Here is a 14,931-nt window from a genome sequence, read left to right as displayed (position 1 = left end):
CAAACTTTTATACAATATTTTACAAACTTACAATACCGCTTATTTTACATAAAGCATGAAATATAGCACACAATAACTTTGATACAAGATAGTTGTGAAGACAATTCTAGCTAGTACACAAGTCGTTCAGCAAAGGCAATAAAGACACGTAATTCATACGTCCAGAAACAAGTCATGCATTCTGGTTTTACTAGGACTACTTCCCATCCTTGGTCTTGTGCAACATAACCGTTATGGCCGTTGATAAGACAGCGTGTTGTAACGTCATCAAAGGGACGAGGGTTACGTAATGTCCAACAGTCCCGTAATAATCTAAAAACCTCATTTCTTACCCCAATTACCGACTCCGTCACTTGTGGAAACGTTTTGTTTAATAGTTGTAGCCCGATGTTCTTGTTCTCACTTTGGTGAGAAGCGAACATTACTAATCCGTAAGCATAACATGCTTCTTTATGTTGCATGTTAGCCGCTTTTTCTAAATCACGAAGTCCAATATTCGGATATATTGAGTCAAAATAATTTCTTAACCCGTTGCGTAAAATAGCATTTGGGTTCCCCGCAATATATGCGTCAAAGTAAACACATCGTAACTTATGGGTTTCCCAATGTGATATCCCCCATCTTTCAAACGAAAGTCTCTTATAAACCAAGACATTCTTGGAACGTTCTTCGAATGTCTTACAAACTGATCTCGCCTTAAATAGTTGTGCCGAAGAATTCTGGCCGACTCTAGACAAGATTTCATCAATCATGTCTCCGGGTAGGTCTCTTAAAATATTGGGTTGTCTATCCATTTTGTGTTTTTAAACTGTAAAATAGACAAGAGTTAGATTCATAAAAAAAATACTTATTAATACAAGCAATTTTTACATATATCATAAAGCATAAGAACACTATATTCCATATATTACACCACACGAATACAACTATCTTATTCCGACTCGCTCGTTTCTTCTTCTTCGGTTTTGGTTCGTTTTGCCAAGTTTCTAGGGATATATGATGTTCCCCTAATACGAGCCATCGTTGTCCACATTGGTTTAGAAAAACCTGGTGGTTTAGAGGTTCCCGGGTCATTGTTACAACTTAAGGACTTCGGGGGTTGACGATACATATAAAGTTCATCGGGGTTGGAATTAGATTTCTCTATTTTTATGCCCTTTCCCTTATTATTTTCTTTTGCCTTTTTAAATTCAGTTGGGGTAATTTCTATAACATCATCGGAATTCTCGTCGGAATCCGATTCATCGGAGAATTGGTAATCCTCCCAATATTTTGCTTCCTTGGCGGAAACACCATTGACCATAATTAACTTTGGTCGGTTGGTTGAGGATTTTCTTTTACTTAACCGTTTTATTATTTCCCCCACCGGTTCTATTTCTTCATCCGGTTCCGATTCTTCTTCCGGTTCCGATTCTTCTTCCGGTTCCGACTCTTCTTCCGGTTCCTCTTCGGGAACTTGTGAATCAGTCCACAAATCATTCCAATTTACATTTGACTCTTCATTATTATTAGGTGAGTCAATGGGACTTGTTCTAGAGGTAGACATCTATCACATAATATCAAACACGTTAAGAGATTAATATATCACATAATATTCATATGTTAAAAATATATAGTTTCCAACAAAAATGTTAAGCAATCATTCTTAAAGAAAACACGGTCGAAGTCCAGACTCACTAATGCATCCTAACAAACTCGATAAGACACACTAATGCAAATTTTCTGGTTCTCTAAGACCAACGCTCTGATACCAACTGAAATGTCCCGTTCTTATTGATTAAAAACGTTCCATATTAATTGATTTCGTTGCGAGGTTTTGACCTCTATATGAGACGTTTTTCAAAGACTGCATTCATTTTTAAACAAACCATAACCTTTATTTCATCAATAAAGGTTTAAAAAGCTTTACGTAGATTATCAAATAATGATAATCTAAAATATCCTGTTTACACACGACCATTACATAATGGTTTACAATACAAATATGTTACAACAAAATGAGTTTCTTGAATGCAGTTTTTACACAATATCATACAAGCATGGACTCCAAATCTTGTCCTTATTTAAGTATGCGACAGCGGAAGCTCTTAATAATCACCTGAGAATAAACATGCTTAAAACGTCAACAAAAATGTTGGTGAGTTATAGGTTTAACCTATATATATCAAATCGTAACAATAGACCACAAGATTTCATATTGCAATACACATCCCATACATAGAGATAAAAATCATTCATATGGTGAACACCTGGTAACCGACAATAACAAGATGCATATATAAGAATATCCCCATCATTCCGGGACACCCTTCGGATATGATATAAATTTCGAAGTACTAAAGCATCCGGTACTTTGGATGGGGTTTGTTAGGCCCAATAGATCTATCTTTAGGATTCGCGTCAATTAGGGTGTCTGTTCCCTAATTCTTAGATTACCAGACTTAATAAAAAGGGGCATATTCGATTTCGATAATTCAACCATAGAATGTAGTTTCACGTACTTGTGTCTATTTTGTAAATCATTTATAAAACCTGCATGTATTCTCATCCCAAAAATATTAGATTTTAAAAGTGGGACTATAACTCACTTTCACAGATTTTTACTTCGTCGGGAAGTAAGACTTGGCCACTGGTTGATTCACGAACCTATAACAATATATACATATATATCAAAGTATGTTCAAAATATATTTACAACACTTTTAATATATTTTGATGTTTTAAGTTTATTAAGTCAGCTGTCCTCGTTAGTAACCTACAACTAGTTGTCCACAGTTAGATGTACAGAAATAAATCGATAAATATTATCTTGAATCAATCCACGACCCAGTGTATACGTATCTCAGTATTGATCACAACTCAAACTATATATATTTTGGAATCAACCTCAACCCTGTATAGCTAACTCCAACATTCACATATAGAGTGTCTATGGTTGTTCCGAAATATATATAGATGTGTCGACATGATAGGTCGAAACATTGTATACGTGTCTATGGTATCTCAAGATTACATAATATATAATACAAGTTGATTAAGTTATGGTTGGAATAGATTTGTTACCAATTTTCACGTAGCTAAAATGAGAAAAATTATCCAATCTTGTTTTACCCATAACTTCTTCATTTTAAATCCGTTTTGAGTGAATCAAATTGCTATGGTTTCATATTGAACTCTATTTTATGAATCTAAACAAAAAAAGTATAGGTTTCTAGTCGGAAAAATAAGTTACAAGTCGTTTTTGTAAAGGTAGTCATTTCAGTCGAAAGAACGACGTCTAGATGACCATTTTAGAAAACATACTTCCACTTTGAGTTTAACCATAATTTTTGGATATAGTTTCATGTTCATAATAAAAATCATTTTCTCAGAATAACAACTTTTAAATCAAAGTTTATCATAGTTTTTAATTAACTAACCCAAAACAGCCCGCGGTGTTACTACGACGGCGTAAATCCGGTTTTACGGTGTTTTTCGTGTTTCCAGGTTTTAAATCATTAAGTTAGCATATCATATAGATATAGAACATGTGTTTAGTTGATTTTAAAAGTCAAGTTAGAAGGATTAACTTTTGTTTGCGAACAAGTTTAGAATTAACTAAACTATGTTCTAGTGATTACAAGTTTAAACCTTCGAATAAGATAGCTTTATATGTATGAATCGAATGATGTTATGAACATCATTACTACCTTAAGTTCCTTGGATGAACCTACTGGAAAAGAGAAAAATGGATCTAGCTTCAATGGATCCTTGGATGGCTCAAAGTTCTTGAAGCAAAATCATGACACGAAAACAAGTTCAAGTAAGATCATCACTTGAAATAAGATTGTTATAGTTATAGAAATTGAACCAAAGTTTGAATATGATTATTACCTTGTATTAGAATGATAACCTACTGTAAGAAACAAAGATTTCTTGAGGTTGGATGATCACCTTACAAGATTGGAAGTGAGCTAGCAAACTTGAAAGTATTCTTGATTTTATGAAACTAGAACTTTTGGAATTTATGAAGAACACTTAGAACTTGAAGATAGAACTTGAGAGAGTTCAATTAGATGAAGAAAATTGAAGAATGAAAGTGTTTGTAGGTGTTTTTGGTCGTTGGTGTATGGATTAGATATAAAGGATATGTAATTTTGTTTTCATGTAAATAAGTCATGAATGATTACTCATATTTTTGTAATCTTATGAGATATTTCATGCTAGTTGCCAAATGATGGTTCCCACATGTGTTAGGTGACTCACATGGGCTGCTAAGAGCTGATCATTGGAGTGTATATACCAATAGTACATACATCTAAAAGCTGTGTATTGTACGAGTACGAATACGGGTGCATACGAGTAGAATTGTTGATGAAACTGAACGAGGATGTAATTGTAAGCATTTTTGTTAAGTAGAAGTATTTTGATAAGTGTATTGAAGTCTTTCAAAAGTGTATAAATACATATTAAAACACTACATGTATATACATTTTAACTGAGCCGTTAAGTCCTCGTTAGTCGTTACATGTAAGTGTTGTTTTGAAACCTTTAGGTTAACGATCTTGTTAAATGTTGTTAACCCAATGTTTATAATATCAAATGAGATTTTAAATTATTATATTATCATGATATTATCATGTATGAATATCTCTTAATATGATATATATACATTAAATGTCTTTACAACGATAATCGTTACATATATGTCTCGTTTAAAAATCATTAAGTTAGTAGTCTTGTTTTTACATATGTAGTTCATTGTTAATATACTTTATGATATGTTTTCTTATCATAGTATCATGTTAACTATATATATATATCCATATATATGTCATCATATAGTTTTTACAAGTTTTAACGTTCGTGAATCACCGATCAACTTGGGTGGTCAATTGTCTATATGAAACATATTTCAATTAATCAAGTCTTAACAAGTTTGATTGCTTAACATGTTGGAAACATTTAATCATGTAAATATCAATCTCAATTAATATATATAAACATGGAAAAGTTCGGGTCACTACAATATCGACGCATCTATATATATTATTTGGAATCACCATAGACACTCTATATGTAGTAATGATCGAGTTCTCTATACAGGGTTGAGGTTGATTCTCAAATAATATATATACTTTGAGTTGTGATCGAGTCTGAGACATGTACACGGATCACGATACGTATTAATTAATTCGAATATTATATATTAAACTATATATGAATTATTGGACTGTAAACTGTGGACTATCAACTGTGGACTGCCGACATTGGACAATTAAAATGAATTAAAATATTGATTATAACATATGAAATTAAACAATTCTTCAAGTTTGCCACTTGATTTCATCTTAAACCTTAATTGTATCTTGACGATTCCAATCTGCATTCAAACTTTCATAATTCTTGAAAACACCTCAATCGATAGGATGAATCAACCACACTTCATCTAAGGAAGTAAAGATTTGTGCATATAGTTATGCACCTGAGAAACTCTCAGCAACTGAGTAAAAGTTTAACACGTAGCCGCATCAGATCCTTTGGCATTTATTAGCAAAAATAACTTTGCGATCCCTTTTCAAGGTAGCCAATTTTGTCACAGCTCCAGCAAGTCAACTTCGACTTTTCATTCGGAATAGCCTTACTATAATCCTGATATATACGATTACCCTTTTGATACCGGAGAATTCTTTTATATTCCATCATATTACCAGTAGACATACCAGCAACCTCGTTACTTCTTGGCTTAAATCTCTCTGACAAATCATTATAATTATTCATTGAAACCCTATCATATACTCATCCGCATCTTGTGACGAGAACTGCCATACCAATTACCGGAAATCAATAATCAGTACTATGAAAACTCACAGCATATCTACATCAACAGTTATATATATGACATTTATCTCTTAGAATTATGATCTATCCTTCTGGAATTCTAAAAAGCACTTAGCCACTTGAACGTGTATTAATACTCTTAATACAAATCAATACTCTTAATGTTGAAAAAGCTGAATGAAGTAGCAGAAACCATAGACAACCATAAACAACTATAATCATCGAAAGATTGATGATAAAGAATAGTATGTTGGAAAAGCTCAGAAAAGTTGAAACTGGAAAACGGATTGAGCTAACCACGAAGGAGACAAAGGACAAATACAAGGACCATACCATATATTCAAAGAATCCAGGTAATTATGGATCCGATGAAACCTTCAACGAATATCTTGCTCCGAAGTCATATTAAAATCTTGCGGAAAATCTTTCTCCATCAACCATCGAACTTAGGAATTTAAAAAAAAAAAAAATATCATCATCAATATCTTCGATAAATCTGAGGATATTGTCATAAATATTCTCGTCCGAAATTATATACCTCCTCGTACTTCCTGTGTATCTTTATATTGGAAACGTTCGATAGAAAATTTAGTACCGAAAAGCAGATTATGCGAAACTAGGAAGAAAGCCGTGGACAAATCATAAAGAATAAGTTTGAATTCAAAGAATCCAACTGATTCAATGTCTGCTAAAGTCTTTAGTGAATATCTTGCTCCTTACTCTAAACCCTTGCAGATAATAGTCTCTATCATCCTTTAATCTTAGATATTCCGAGATATTATCGTATCTTCCATTATAAATATCCTCCATATTCTGGAGATATTTTATAACTATTCTTATCTGAAATCATTAATCTCTTCGTGCTATCAGTATTACATCATATAGAAACTGTTAGTCTCTATATTCTGTAAACTTTCGAGCTTAAAATATGAATGTTACTGAAGTAATGTTGGGAACTGATGCATGAGTTAGTATAATATAATGACACTTGATCAACGTGATTATATTACAGTAAGTCATGCTGAGTTACTAATGGGACGTGATGATTCACAGATCCTAACGTCATCACGTGCCATGTTACATAACTCTTTTATTATACTTAACTTCTGAACATATCATGAAAGTACTTTCTTGATAGTTCTATTCTCAGTGATTCTGGTAATTTGATAAATCAAATCGTGCTAATACATTAGTTCTTATTTAGAATACGATGTTTATTCGAAATTTCATACTTACGAATTCTGGACCATTACTAGCTTTACTAGAGGTCGGGAGGATAATAAAAAGGCAAAGAGCTCCAAAATATAAGAGAAAATATAAAGCCCAACAACAACACCAAAATTACAAACCGTGGATATCAGTGCGTATAGCAATATAAAGACACGGGAAGATTATAACTACAAAAATCCCTAAAGCATAGTAGAAATAAACGGATTCCTCTGGTGGAAGTTGGAAAAGAAGAATGATTGTTACGATAATCAGGATAAGGACAAGGATCAGAACTGGATTAAGCATTTCACGATCTTTTGAATTTGGGAATTGAGTATTGAAGTGGTGAAGATTAATGGAACGGAAAAGGTAAAATTTATAGTGAAAATATCATACAGAGGAATCGAGGCAGATCACCGCATTTAATTATAGAAATCTAAATTTTCTTATTCGCAGAAGAATCAAATCTTTTAGATTTCGAAGATTTTCTTCAAATCCCTTAAATTCCGGAATTCAACCAAAACAACGTCAAAAGTTAAGACGCATCCTGTTTTCTAAATTCAATCGTGACTACGTCAAAAGTTAAGATGCATCTTACTTTCAAAATTCAACCCTGACTCTGTCAAAAGTTACGACGAATCTTTACTTATCCTAATTCAATCTTTTGTGATAATTTCTCTCGTACGCTTTGAATAATTGAGTTGTTTTTATTCAAATCACCTGATGGTGGTAAAACTTTAATTATTGACTCATATTCGTCATGAAAACATTTTTATTATTAGCCATGACGACCACACTCAAATTTCGAGACGAAATTTCTTTAACGGGTAGGTACTGTGATGACCCGGGAATTTCCGACTAAATTTAAACTTAATCTTTATATGATTTCGATACGATAAGAAAAATCTGTAATTTTGAGTCTCGAAAGTTTTGAAATCTATATTCATGTAATCAACTACCCTCGATCATGCCTGACGATTCACGAACAACTAGTTATAAATAGATATATATATATATATATATATATATATATATATATATATATATATATATATATATACATATATATAATAATTTGAAATATTACTTGATATAATATATGATTTAATTTTAGGAAATAAATATATAAAATAATATGCGATGTAATGAAAACCACTATTATAAATATATAAATATGTATATATATGTAAATATAAATATTTCTTGTAAATATATAAAATTAAATTAAATCTAATTATTTAAAAATATATAATATATTTATTTTAGTAGTTAAAACTTACTATTCAAAAGTGTTTGCATATAGAATGAGAATATATTAAAAATAATTGATTTCGAGACTAATTAGTAAACGTCAGTGACACTCGGTTGACGTCTCGTTAGTTTTAATATAGATATAATACACGTTCATGAAGGATTAAGATAAAAGTTGGACTATAAATGGATTACAAAGATTTTAGATTTGTTAAAAATATTTTTACATTTCTGAGTTTAAATATTAGTATTCCGTACATATAAATTGGAACAGAAAATAAACAATTATTGAACCTTTTTGATCAGGTTTTAAACAGTTAATGAGTGAAATAATTAATTATATTTAATCTAAAAGCTTGGGATTTGTAGGAACACTTTTATATTTTAACTGTTTAGCAATGGACACGATACAACTATCCGGGAAAAACCGTCGGTAGAGTAAATACAAAAATGAGGGCTGCTTATGTTTACAATCACGTTTGTGATTTAATTAATATTATTAAATTTATTAGTTTATCATTATATTCTATACCTAATATCTCTATCTCTCTCTCATTTTCTTTTTTGTATACGATCAAATGATCATCCAACACCATGGTTGCAGCTGCTCCGCTGCTGCATTTTCTTTTTCTGTTCCAGCCACTGCAACACCATCGTGAACTCCCACCACCACCCATCGGCTATTATTACAACCACCCATCACAACCGTCACCTTTGTAAAACTACCATCGAAACCACTTCTCCTTGTTGTTGTATCTACTTGATCAGTCACCTGGAACACCATAAACCCATCACTCAAATCCTTGCTACTTGTTCTTGTTGTATTTCGATCAGAATCATAACCGGAGAACCCATAGCATTTTTTTTCTTGCTTTTCTTATCCTTCTTGTTCATTTATGGATAACCCAAACCCATCGGTGGTTGACTACTACTACATGTCTTTCGTTCACAGCTCAACACCACCTAGCCGTCACCATTTTCTTGCTAACCTTTAGACTGTTTTAGCTACAACTACCACCGGTTAACCTCCCTCTCTCTCTCTTCTACTCTCTATTAATTCGGTATTATAGAAATCATTTAAATCGCCACCATCTTGCTACCATTAATGTTCCTACTGTTCGAGCAGCAACTTCTACTACCACCATTCCGTTTTAGCTTCGGTTACAAACTGAATACAACCATCACTTCATCACGTCCTGCTTATATTCCTCCATCCTACTTCCATGAGACCCATGATCATCCATCGATAATCACCGTCATTATTACTACCTATTGTGGCTAAGTGTGTTTCGTTGGTGTTTCTTGTTGCTGTGTTAACGAGGAAGAATAACGATGATGGTGACTAAGATGGGCTGTGATGATGACGGACGAGATCATGATGAGATAGATGATGATTCGATGTTAGAAATCGTGATTTTATGTGATCATGAACTGTGATGATGAGAGTGAAGTACATGATACACGAATGATGATGATGAAGATGTTGATGATGTTTTAGGAAAATTCAAGATGATGATTAATAGTTCTGGGTTTTGATTTTTGGAAGAAGAAGATTTAATCAGAAAAATAGTTAAAACAAAAGAAAATCCTTATAAAAACAGAAATGAAATCGCAGTTGAATGGTTAAGGGGTAGTGGTGTTGAACAGTAGGTCATGGGTTCGAAACCAGGAGTGTACATATGTATTTATATATTTTTTTAAGATGTCTAAAGAGATTGGGTTAGTTGGGTCTTTATATTGATGGTTGGGCTTGGATAAAACAGCTGGGCCGAATTAATACAAAAATGATGTTGGGATTGAAAACAAAAATATGAGTTATATGATATAAGTCGTAAATCAAAAAATACAAATTATCGAGCAGTTCAATGGTTAGTAGCATGTTTGATGAGTGGGAGGTCACAGGTTTGAGTCCGGTCTCAGACAGTTAAATTCTTTTTAATGCTACAAAGGTATAATTTAATATTATTATTATCATTTTTGTAGTATTATCATTATTATGTTACTATTATTATTATTAATGAAAGGAGTGTAATTATAAATAACATCATCCCTATTATTAATGGAATTATTAGTGTTGTTATTATTAACCATTTTATCAATATTATCATTACTAGTAAAATGGATATTTTTATAAGTAACATTATTATCAGTACTAATATTGTTACCATTAATACTAAAAGTATTACTTCTTTTAAAATCTATCATTTTATTAAAAATTGGTACTATCATCGAATTTAACATTTTTAATAAAAATTATTAATTTGTTATTATTAAAAGCTAACATTATTATTATTATTATTATTATTATTATTATTATTATTATTATTATTATTATTATTATTATTATTATTATTATTATTATTATTATTATTATTATTATTATTATTATCATGATCCTTAACTTCGTATTATTACAAATATCAATTTTTACAAACAGAATATATTTTTATAAAAATATATTTATTATAAATTATGCTAATATTACACAATATTATGTTCTAACTAATATAATATTATAACGTTAATTAAATTATATATATCAAATAAGTATCATAACTAAATATATAAATTTGCTCAATTACGATTATATATTTTAATATATATACAAATGATATAGGTTCGTGAATCCGAGGCCAACTCTACACTTGGTCAATGTCTTCATATGTATTTTTACTACAAAATACAGTATGGTGAGTTTCATTTGCTCCCTTTTTAAATGCTTTCGCAATATATATATTTTTGGGACTGAGAATACATGCGCTGTTTTTTATAACTGTTTTACGAAATAGACACAAGTAATCGAAACTACATTCTATGGTTGGATTATCTAATCGAATATGCCCTTTTTATTAAGTCTGGTAATCTAAGAATTAGGGAACAGACACCCTAATTGACGCGAACTCTAATGATAGATCTATCGGGCCCAACAAGCCCCATCCAAAGTACCGGATGCTTTAGTACTTCGAAATTTATATCATGTCCGAAGGAGGATCCCGGAATGATGGGGATATTCTATATGCATATTGTTAATGTCGGTTACCAGGTGTTCAATCCATATGAATGATATTTTTGTCTCTATGTATGGGACGTATGATTATGAGAAATGGAAGTATGAAATCTTGTGGTCTATTAAAATTATGAAATGATTATTTATGTTAAACTAATGAACTCACCAACCTTTTGGTTGACACTTGAAAGCATGTTTATTCTCAGGTACGAAAGAAATCTTCCGCTGTGCATTTGCTCATCTTAGATATATTACTTGGAGTCATTCATGACATATTTCAAAAGACGTTGCATTCGAGTCGTTGAGTTCATCAAGATTATTATTAAGTCAATTATAGTTAGATATATTATGAAATGGTATGCATGCCGTCAACTTTTGATGTAATGAAAGATTGTCTTTTCAAAAACGAATGCAATGTTTGTAAAATGTATCATATAGAGGTCAAGTACCTCGCGATGTAATCAACTGTTGTGAATCATTTATAATCGATATGGACTTCGTCCGGATGGATTAGGACGGGTCCTTTCAATATATATGTCATCATATAGTTTTTACAAGTTTTAACGTTCGTGAATCACCGGTCAACTTGGGTGGTCAATTGTCTATATGAAACTTATTTCAATTAATCAAGTCTTAACAAGTTTGATTGCTTAACATGTTGGAAACACTTAATCAAGTAAATAACAATTTGATTTAATATATATAAACATGGAAAAGTTCGGGTCACTACTGTCAGGATGCCAAAAAAAGACATTTTACTCATTTTTAATGTTCTCTTTGAACGTTTTCAATTTATATCTTATTATTAGTTTTTTGTATGCATGGCTTAGCATGGTATATATCTTATAATTATGTATAACGTGTATAAATTTGAATCTATTGTCACTTCATTAAACACGTTTTTTAAATCATTAGTATGCGCCGCCAGATGGAGTACCATTTGGAGGTGCATAAACTTCGGTTTCAGATTTAGCTGAAATTCTCAAGATCACCCTAAAACTGCCGAACGAGCAAGACTCTCTGAACGTACTTGCCATTCGAGGTCGTCTAAATTCCCAAAAAGACATCTTTCCTCGAAAAATCGCACGACGCACCAAACACCACCGACGGTTTGTGGTGCTTGGTGTTTTGTGTCTTTGGCCAAAATGTTCGATCTATCATATCTTTTGACTCGTAGCTCCGATTTAGTCACCCTTTTTTTTCAAATCGTGTATTTTTTCGGGATCTATCCATTGAAAAACTACCGTAGGCATTTTGTCCCAAATATTTTTCGAACCGAGTCCTCGAAAGCCTTCAATTTTGCCTTTTCCGATTTTGACTGTTTTGAATTTCATTCATATAATTCCTTTTGTGTATGCATGACTTAGCAAGGTATATATTTTTTTAAGGCCTTTTATTTCACTCGCAATGTAATTATTTATAACGCATATAAATTTGAATCTAATGTCACTTCATTAAACACGCCTTTTTAAATCATTAATATGTGCTGCCAGATGGAGTACCATTTGGCGGCGCATAACCTTCGGTTTTAGATTGTGCTGAAATTCCCGAGATCACCATAAAATGACCCTAACATCAAGACACCTGGATAGTGTCTTGACATCGAGGTAGTCAAAGACATTTTACTCATTTTTAATGTTCTCTTTGAAAGTTTTAAATTTTTATCTTATTATTAGTTTTGTGTATGCATGACTTAGCATGGTATATATCATTTTAAGGCCTATTATTTCACCCGCAAAGTAATTATGTATAATGGGTATAAATTTGAATCAAATGTCACTTCATTAAACACGTTTTTTTAAATCATTAGTATGCGCCGCCAGATGGAGTATCATTTGGCGGCGCATAACCTTCTGTTTCAGATTGTCCTGAAATTCTCAAGGTCACCCTAAAACGGTCGAACGAGCAAGACTCTCTAAACGTGCTTGCCATTCAAGGCCGTCTAGATTCTGAAAAAGACATATTTCCTCGCAAAATTGCACGACGCACCAAACACCACTGACGGTTCGTGGTGCTTGGTGTTTTGTGTCTTTGGCCAAAATGTTCGATCTATCGTATCTTGGTCACCATTTTTTTTTCAAATCGTGTATTTTTTCGGGATCTATCCGTTGGAAAACTGCCGTAGGCGGTTTGTCCAAAATATTTTTCGAAACGAGTCCTCGAAAGTCTTCAATTTTGCCTTTTTTCGATTTTGGCCGTTTTGATTTCTTTCATATTATTCCATTTGTGCGCATGATTTAGCATGGTACATATTGTTTTAAGGCCTATTATTTCACTCGCAATGTAATTATATATAATGCATATAAATATGAATCTAATGTCATTTCATTAAACATACTTTTTTAAATCATTAATATGCGCCGCCAGATGGAGTACCATTTCGTGGCGCATAACCTTCGGTTTCAGATTGTGCTGAAATTCTCGAGATCACTATAAAATGACCCTAACATCAAGACTCCTGGATAGTGTCTTGAAATGTAGGTCGTCAGGATGCCGAAAAAAGACATTTTACTCATTTTTAATGTTCTCTTTGAACGTTTTCAATTTATATCTTATTATTAGTTTTTTGTATGCATGACTTAGCATGGTATATATCGTTTTAAGGCTATCATTTTACCCGCAATGTAATTATGTATAACGGTTATAAATTTGAATCTAATGTCAATTCATTAAACACGTTTTTTTAATCATTAATATGTGCCGCCAGATGGAGTACCATTTGGCGGCGCATAACCTTCGGTTTCAGATTGTGCTTAAATTTTCAAGATCACCCTAAAACGGCCAAACGAGCAAGACTCTCTAAATGTACTTGCCATTCGAGGTCGTCTAGATTCTGAAAAAGACATCTTTCCTTGCAAAATCGCACGGCGCACCAAACACAACCGACAGTTCGTGGTTCTTGGTGTTTTGTGTCTTTGGCCAAAATGTTCAATCTATCGTATCTTTTGAGTCGTAGCTCCGATTTAGTCACTGTTTTTTTCAAATCGTGTATTTTTTCGGGATATATCTGTTGGCAAACTTCCGTAGGTGGTTTGTCCCTAATATTTTTCGAAACGAGTCCTCGAAAGCCTTCAATTTTGCGTTTTTCGATTTTGACCGTTTTGAATTTCATTCATATTATTCCTTTTGTGTATGCATGACTTAGCATGGTACATATTGTTTTAAGGCCTATTATTTCACTCGCAATGTAATTATGAAAAACGCATATAAATTTGTATCTAATCTCACTTCATTAAACACGCTTTTTTAGATCATTAATATGCGCCGCAAGATGGAGTACCATTTGGCGGCGCATAACTTTCGGTTTCAGATTGTGCTGAAATTCTCGAGATCACCATAAAATGACCCTAAAATCAAGACTCCTAGATAGTGTTTTGACATCGAGGTCGTCAGGATGCCGAAAAAGACATTTTACTCATTTTTAATGTTCTCTTTGAACATTTTATATTTATATCTTATTATTATTTTTGTGTATGCATGACTTAACATGGTATATATATCGTTTTAAGGCCTATTATTTCACTCGCAATGTAATTATGTATAACGAGTATAAATTTGAATCTAATGTCACTTCATTAAACACGTTTTTTTAAATCATTAGTATACGCCGCCAGATGGAGTACAATTTGGCGGCGCATAACCTT

This window comes from Rutidosis leptorrhynchoides, chromosome 6, assembly GCF_046630445.1.
Source record: "Rutidosis leptorrhynchoides isolate AG116_Rl617_1_P2 chromosome 6, CSIRO_AGI_Rlap_v1, whole genome shotgun sequence".
In the NCBI taxonomy this organism is placed as follows: domain Eukaryota; kingdom Viridiplantae; phylum Streptophyta; class Magnoliopsida; order Asterales; family Asteraceae; genus Rutidosis; species Rutidosis leptorrhynchoides.
Note: the sequence above shows the minus strand (reverse complement) of the source record.